Consider the following 7758-nt stretch of genomic DNA (forward strand, 5'->3'; position numbering starts at 1 on the left):
TAACATCATATTCATGATAACACTGAATCAACAATTTGCCGCCATAATACAGTAGACGTTCGATAACTGCAACATGTTTACGTTTCACTTAACGAATGAAATTCGATAACTGCAACAACTGACAGACGTCAAAGAACTGTCAGTTGCTGCAGAATGCAGCCAATGTGCATTTGAAAACATCGCATTGCAACAAAAGTGCATGCAAACAACATCGCATCGCTGTTGACATTTCATTTTGACGGATAGCGGTGCGATAACTGCAAAATTGTTGCACTTAGCGGACTTGCTCTTAAAAAGCATTAGAGTTAAAGTGTTTGCATCGAGCGAACGTCTACTGTACTCGATTTGCAGCTGCAGCTCTCCAACGTCGGTCAACACTCGCCAGATCACGCTCCACCTGGTCCGCCCATCGTGCTCTCTGCGCTCCACGCCTTCTTGTGCCAACCGGATCAGTTGCAAACACCAGCTTTGCAAGGTTGTTGTCCGGCATTCTTGCAACATGCCCTGCCCACCGTATCCTTCCGACTTTGGCCACCTTCTGGATGCTGGGTTCGCCGTAAAGTGCAGCGAGCTCGTGGTTCATCCTTCTCCGCCACACGCCGTTCTCCTGCACACCGCCGAAGATCGTTCTTAGCACGCGTCGCTCGAAAACTCCGAGTGCTTGTAGGTCCTCCTCGAGCATGGTCCATGTGTCGTGCCCGTAGAGGATCACCGGTCTTATTAGCGTTTTGTACATGGTGCATTTGGTGCGTGGGTGAATCTTTTTCGACCGCAGTTTCTTCTGGAGCCCGTAGTAGGCCCGACTTCCGCTGATGATGCGCCTCCGAATTTCACGGCTCACGTTGTTGTCAGCCGTCAGAAAGGATCCGAGGTAGACTAATTCCTCCACCACCTCGAAAGTATCCCCGTCTATCGTAACATTACTACCCAGACGGATCCGGTCGTGTTCGGATCCGCCTACCAGCATGTACTTTGTTTTTGAGGCATTCACCACCAGTCCGACCTTTGCTGCTTCGCGTTTCAGGCGGGTGTACAGTTCTGCCACCGTTCCAAATGTTCTAGCGATAATGTCCATGTCGTCCGCAAAGCACACAAATTGACCGGATTTTGTGAAAATCGTTCCCCGGCTGGTGAGCCCGGCTCGTCGCATCACACCTTCCAGCGCGATGTTGAAGAGTAGACATGAGAGTCCGTCACATTGTCGCAGTCCCCGGCGAGATACGAATGAACTGGATAGTTCAGCCGAAACCCTTACGCAGTTTTGCACACCGTCCATCGTTGCTTTAATCAGTCTAGTCAGCTTCCCAGGAAAGCCGTTTTCGTCCATGATTCTCCATAGCTCTGCGCGGTCGATACTGTCGTATGCCGCTTTGAAGTCGATGAACAGGTGATGCGTTGGGACCTGGTATTCACGGCATTTCTGGAGGATTTGCCGTACAGTAAAGATCTGGTCCGTTGTCGACCGGCCGTCGATGAAGCCGGCTTGATAACTTCCCACGAACTCATTTGTTTTAGGTGACAGACGACGGAAGATGATCTGGGATAGCACTTTGTAGGCAGCGTTCAAAATAGTGATCGCCCTGAAGTTCTCACATTCCAAATGGTCGCCTTTCTTGTGAATGGGGCAGATTACCCCTTCCTTCCACTCCTCCGGTAGCTGTTCGGTTTCCCAGATCCTGACTATGAGCCGATGCAGACAGGTGGCCAACTTTTCTGGGCCCACCCTAATAAAAATGTATTATACATGGCTGATAGGGTGAATGATTGTATCATTCCCTGTATAATCAAGATGATAGCCCGAAAGGGTTGTTAAGCACGTTGTATCATATTTTTCTATTAGGGCATCTTGATGAGTTCAGCTGCGATACCATCCTTACCAGCTGCTTTGTTGGTTTTGAGCTGGTGAATGGCATCCTTAACTTCCCTCAGCGTGGGAGTTGGTTCACTTCCGTCCTCCGCTGCATTGGCGTCGTCGTTTCTTCCGTTGCCGTAGGCTCCCGTGCCTACGTTCTCCACGCCGTTCAGGTGCTGATCGAAGTGCTGCTTCCACCTTTCGATCACCTCACGTCCGTCCGTCAAGAGGCCTCCGTCTTTATCCCTGCATATTTCGGCTCGCGGCACGAAGCCGTTGCGGGATGCGTTGAGCTTCTGATAGAACTTCCGTGTTTCTTGGGAACGGCACAGCAGTTCCATTTCTTCACACTCCGCTTCTTCCAGGCGGCGCTTTTTCTCCCGAAAGAGGCGGGTCTGCTGTTTCCGCTTCTGTTTGTATCGTTCCACGTTCTGTCGAGTCCCTTGCTGCAGCATTACCGCCCTCGCTGCGTTCTTCTCCTCCAAAACCGTTCTGCACTCTTCGTCGAACCATTCGTTCCGTCGATTCCGTTCCACGTACCCGATGGTGCTCTCGGCTGCGTCGTTGATGGCTGCTTTCACTGTACTCCAGCAGTCCTCAAGAGGGGCCTCATCGAGCTCGCCCTCGTCTGGCAACGCGGCCTCGAGATTCTGCGCGTATGCTGAGGCGACATCCGGTTGCTTCAGTCGCTCTAGGTTGTACCGTGGCGGTCGCCGGTACCGTACATTGTTGATGACGGAGAGTTTTGGGCGCAGTTTGACCATCACCAGATAGTGGTCGGAGTCGATGTTGGCGCCACGATAGATCCTGACGTCGATAATTTCGGAGAAGTGCCGTCCGTCAATCAGAACATGGTCGATTTGAGATTCCGTCTGCTGTGGTGATCTCCAGGTGTAACGATAAGGGAGGCTGTGTTGGAAAAAGGTGCTACGTATGGCCATATTTTTGGAGGCGGCGAAATCAATGAGTCGTAGGCCGTTTTCGTTCGTATGCTGGTGGGCGCTGAACTTACCAATCGTCGGTCTGAATTCCTCCTCCTGGCCTACCTGAGCGTTCAAATCTCCTATGATGATCTTGACGTCGTGGCTTGGGCAGCGATCGTACTCGCGTTCGAGCTGCGCGTAAAATGCGTCCTTGTCATCATCAGTACTTCCGGAGTGTGAGCTGTGCACGTTTATTATGCTGAAGTTGAAGAATTGGCCCCTGATCCTCAACCTGCACATTCTTTCGTCGATCGGCCACCAACCGATCACGCGCCTCTGCATATCGCCCATCACGATGAAAGCTGTTCCCAGCTCGCGTTTGTTGCCGCAGCTCTGGTAGATGGAATGATTACCTCTAAACGTTCGCACCATGGATCCTTTCCAACACACCTCCTGCAGCGCTACGATGCCGAACCCGCGGTCCTTCAGTAGATCGGCGAGTATGCGGGTGCTCCCAATGATGTTGAGAGATCGGCAGTTCCACGTACCGAGTTTCCAATCGCAAGTACTTTTTGTTCGCTGGGGTCGTTGCCGTTGGTCTCGGTTCGTATTATTCTGTTGCTGATTTTCCGTTACAATGGTTTTTTACGGCTGGCTCGTAGGGCCTGACACCAACCCCCTACTTTCCGGAGGACCATAGTGCACAGTTGAGCTTAGAGTCCTTCCCTGGCACTCGGACGTAGATCAGCCGCTCCTAACATGGGGATCAGACGCTGTTGTGAGCCGCTCCTCCTGGAGAACAGACGCTCAGGTTTGCCGAAGCAAACCCCCCCTTCCCTGTCAGCCTACGACCAAAGTCCCCACCGGGGTTGGTTACCCGATCTTCCCTAAGGTTGCTCATAGTTTCCGGCCGGTACCGCGTGGAGGTAGGGATAGGAGTTGCTGGGCAGAGGCTAGTGGATCACAATGGGATCTGAATTGCGCACCATACCCAGCCTTTACCGTGCCGGTCATATTGTCATATGGTGCTCGGTTTCTAGTGATTCGATTTGGCTGAAATTCGACAGTTGCCAAGAAATTATTACATGAATTTTGATTTGTATTTAATTGGTTCAGTTTATATTCACTTCATCATAAAGTTACAAATCTTCTCCTTCTTTATGTATGGCTCTATGTTCCTACTGGTACTTGGCCTGCCTCTCTTCAACTTAGTGTTCTTTGAGCATTTCCACAGTTCTTAATTGGAGGGCTTTCTTTGCCTGCCATTGCATGAATTTGTGCATTGTGATGCAAGGACAATGATACACTATGCCCAGGGAGTCGAGAAAATTTTCCCGATCGGAATGGGAATCGAACCCGCCGTCTCCGGATTGGCGATCCATAGCCTTAACCACTAGATTAATTGGAGACCCCAAATTACAAATTACAAATTCGACAAAATAATAGGACCACTTTTGTATTGCCAGTACAAAAAAAATATGTATGAATGTCTGATGCTTAAAATTGTGGTCTTATTGTTTTGTCGCATCTACATCAGTCGTTTACATTGAGCGAGAATTACTTAAGTTCGATTTGTGATACGATTTTCAAAAGTTGTTAAACATTTTGGGTAGTGTTCATCAGATGAATCATCAACCTTTGAAGCCGGAATTTTACCATGCGTTATTATAGAGTTTTTTTTTTCTAAGTATTTCTGTGGTTTTGGTGCCCAACAGCATAAAAAAAGTAAAATACAGTAGACGTTCGATAACTGCAACATGTTTACGTTTCACTTATCGAATGAAATTCGATAACTGCAACAACTGACAGACGTCAAAGGACTGTCAGTTGTTGCAGAATGCAACCAATATGCATTCGGAAAACATCGCACTGTAACAAAACTGCATGGGAAAAACATCGCATGGCTGTTGAAATTTCGTTTTGACGGATAGCGGTGCGATAACTGCAAAATTGTTGCACTTAGCGGACTTGTAGTTAAAAAGCATTGCAGTTAAAGCGTTTGCACCGAGCGAACGTCTACTGTATGATGCAGAATATTTTTTTCTGGATATCCTAGGTCATCCAAACTCTTCTGTAGATTAGATCCTAAAGTCTACGGGTGTAACAGTAACTTTTTTCATTATACAAAACTACGATTTGGTTTCTATCATGTCCAGTAAGTCTTCTGAAAGTTACAGTATCAGATTAGTCAGGATATCCAAACTGTTCTTGAGTTAAGATCCTAAAGTCTACAAGTGTTACATCTACTTCGTCCATTATACCAAGCTACGAATGGTATTCTATAACTGTCCAGTAAGTCTTCTGAAAGTTAAAGAGACAGTATTAGATCTGTTGGGATATACGCGGTCATCCAAACTGTTCTTAAGATTACATCCTAAAGTCTACGGGTATAACGATAACTTTTTTCATTATACAAAACTACGATCTGTAATCCATCATATTCAGTATATCTTCTGAATGTTCAATGGACATCATAAAATCAGCTGGAGTCATCCAAACTATTATGGCGTTCCAAATCTAGCATCTACAGAAGCTTCTGGTTTGACTATACATATAGAGTTATGTTGTGTAATCTACAGTAGACGTTCGCTCGATGCAAACGCTTTAACTGCTTTAATGCTTTTTAACTGCAAGTCCACTAAGTGCAACAATTTTGCAGTTATCGCACCGCTGTCCGTCAAATCGTAATGTCAACAGCGATGCGATGTTTTTCTCATGCACTTTTGTTGCAGTGCGATGTTTTCCGTATGCATATGGGCTGCATTCTGCAGCCATTGACAGTTTTTTGGCGTCTGTCAGTTGTTTCAGTTATCGAATTTCATTCGCTAAACGAAACGTAAACATGCAGTTATCGAACGTCTACTGTATTATATTTACTGGATCTAACAGGATACAATTAGAGACTATGACATAGCTTCAGGATATTCAAAATCATACACACTGTCCTGCAATATATTTCATGGAGTCTACAGCCGAATAATATCTTACTTTATAATATTTAGCGTTAATAATAATTGTAATAAAACCGAATTAACAATTCTACACCACAACACTCGGTTCGTGGCCACATTTGCCTTATTTAAGATTTGTGCTCGAGACGTGGCTTCGTCATATCTTCACTTTAGCTGGAAGTTCCTATAGGAACTATAGTTGTGGGACAGTTTAGTAATCCTGAAATAGCTCTGAGTTTCACAGAAGTTTGCGGATCTGGGTGGGTTAGATTAAGTAACGTAGCTGTTTATAGCATAAATAATGACTATCACAACGAATGCAGATTTAAGAAAACTGAGTGTCATAAAAGTTCGAACAACCTTAAATGTAAATAAAAGAAAATCGGGTTAAGTACGGTTCCTTTGAATTCCACTAAGAATTTGCATCCTTTGACAGATACGTATTTCGACCTCAACTGTAAGGTTGTCTTCAGTGTCTTGTACTTGACTCGAGTCAAGTACAAGACACTGAAGACGACCTTACAGTTGAGGTCGAAATACGTATCTGTCAAAGGATGCAAATTCTTAGTGGAATTCAAAGGAACCGTACTTAACCCGATTTTCTTTTATTTACAGATATTCCCCTAACAAGCCCAGGTTAATCATCATAACCTTAAATGTTTCAAAGGTACAGACAGTGAATCAAAATTCAACCATCGCGCAACAATAATGACAATGTCGCAACCTGTATTTGTTGCGACAATCCACCCAATGCGACATAAGATTATCCCAACTTGAACAGAATAGAACAAAGATCGTGCAACACGAGTTTAGAGATTTTTAAGCCTTGCATTGTGATTTTCGAGCCGTAACTTCGAGTCGGTAAACACTGCAACTCTACTGAAGATATATGTATCATCAAGAAGTTTCGATTTTGGGTTGGTAATAATTGATTATTCACGAGTTGAAAAGTACGCAACAAATTCAGCTTCCGTTTTGTCTGCAACAAAAAATTTCGAGATCATGTCATTATCTGTTACCAGTTGGGATAATGAGTAATCGCCGCGCATTCTTTGTTGCTTGTTTTGTGCCTCCTTTGTCTGACATTTCTCTTCACTGGTACAGTAGACGTTCGCTCGGTGCAAACGGTTTAACTGCAATGCTTTTTAAGTGCAAGTCCGCTAAGTGCAACAATTTTGCAGTTATCGCACCGCTATCCGTCAAAATCAAACGTCAACAGCGATGCGATGTTTTTCGCATGCGCTTTTGTTGCAGTGCGATGTTTTCTGAATGCACATTGGCTGCATTCTGCAGCGACTGACAGTTCTTTGACGTCTGTCACTTGTTGCAGTTATCGAATTTCATTCGATGAGTGAAACGTAAACATGTTGCAGTTATCGAACGTCTACTGTACAGAACAATGCCTGCTAGCCTTTGAAGAAGTTTAATAATTATGGTTCATTCAGTGTAGCAGGCTAGCATTGCAAGTGTAAATATAAAGTTATGTACTCCATGAAAGATTGGATTACCTAAATAATAACAGTATCATGGATTGACCCTTGACCCTTGAGAGCTTCAATTTGGACCCAATTTGGTTGTGTAACGTTACTATCTAAAACGAAACCACCTCATATAACAGTGGTTGATTTTATCTACTAAGCTCCATAACAGTAAAGATGGCCAATAATATCCCAAAAATGTATAACAACTCTTATTGTTCCTCGAACTACTTTGGTAAATACAAGCTATTATCACAACTGTAGACCTGAAGCTTTGGCCTCCGAAGAAGTTTGGTTGACCTGGAATATCTCAAAACTAAAGTGTCTGGAGTAAACCAAAGTGGCGAATCCTTGTCGTTTAGACAGGTCTCCTGCTCGATTGGAACTATGGGGATGACAGAAAATCGACTGTTCCAATTTTGACGTTTCTCCTCTTTGTTTTATCCAGGCTCGTTACTCAAAACTATCTTGGAATAACTCATAAAATCCCAGGGGGATTGCAGACAGTTGGGTGCGTAATGTGACAGTTCTTTGCGAGAATAACTACTCTAACT

The sequence above is a fragment of the Aedes albopictus genome, chromosome 2, assembly GCF_035046485.1.
Source record: "Aedes albopictus strain Foshan chromosome 2, AalbF5, whole genome shotgun sequence".
NCBI lineage: Eukaryota > Metazoa > Arthropoda > Insecta > Diptera > Culicidae > Aedes > Aedes albopictus.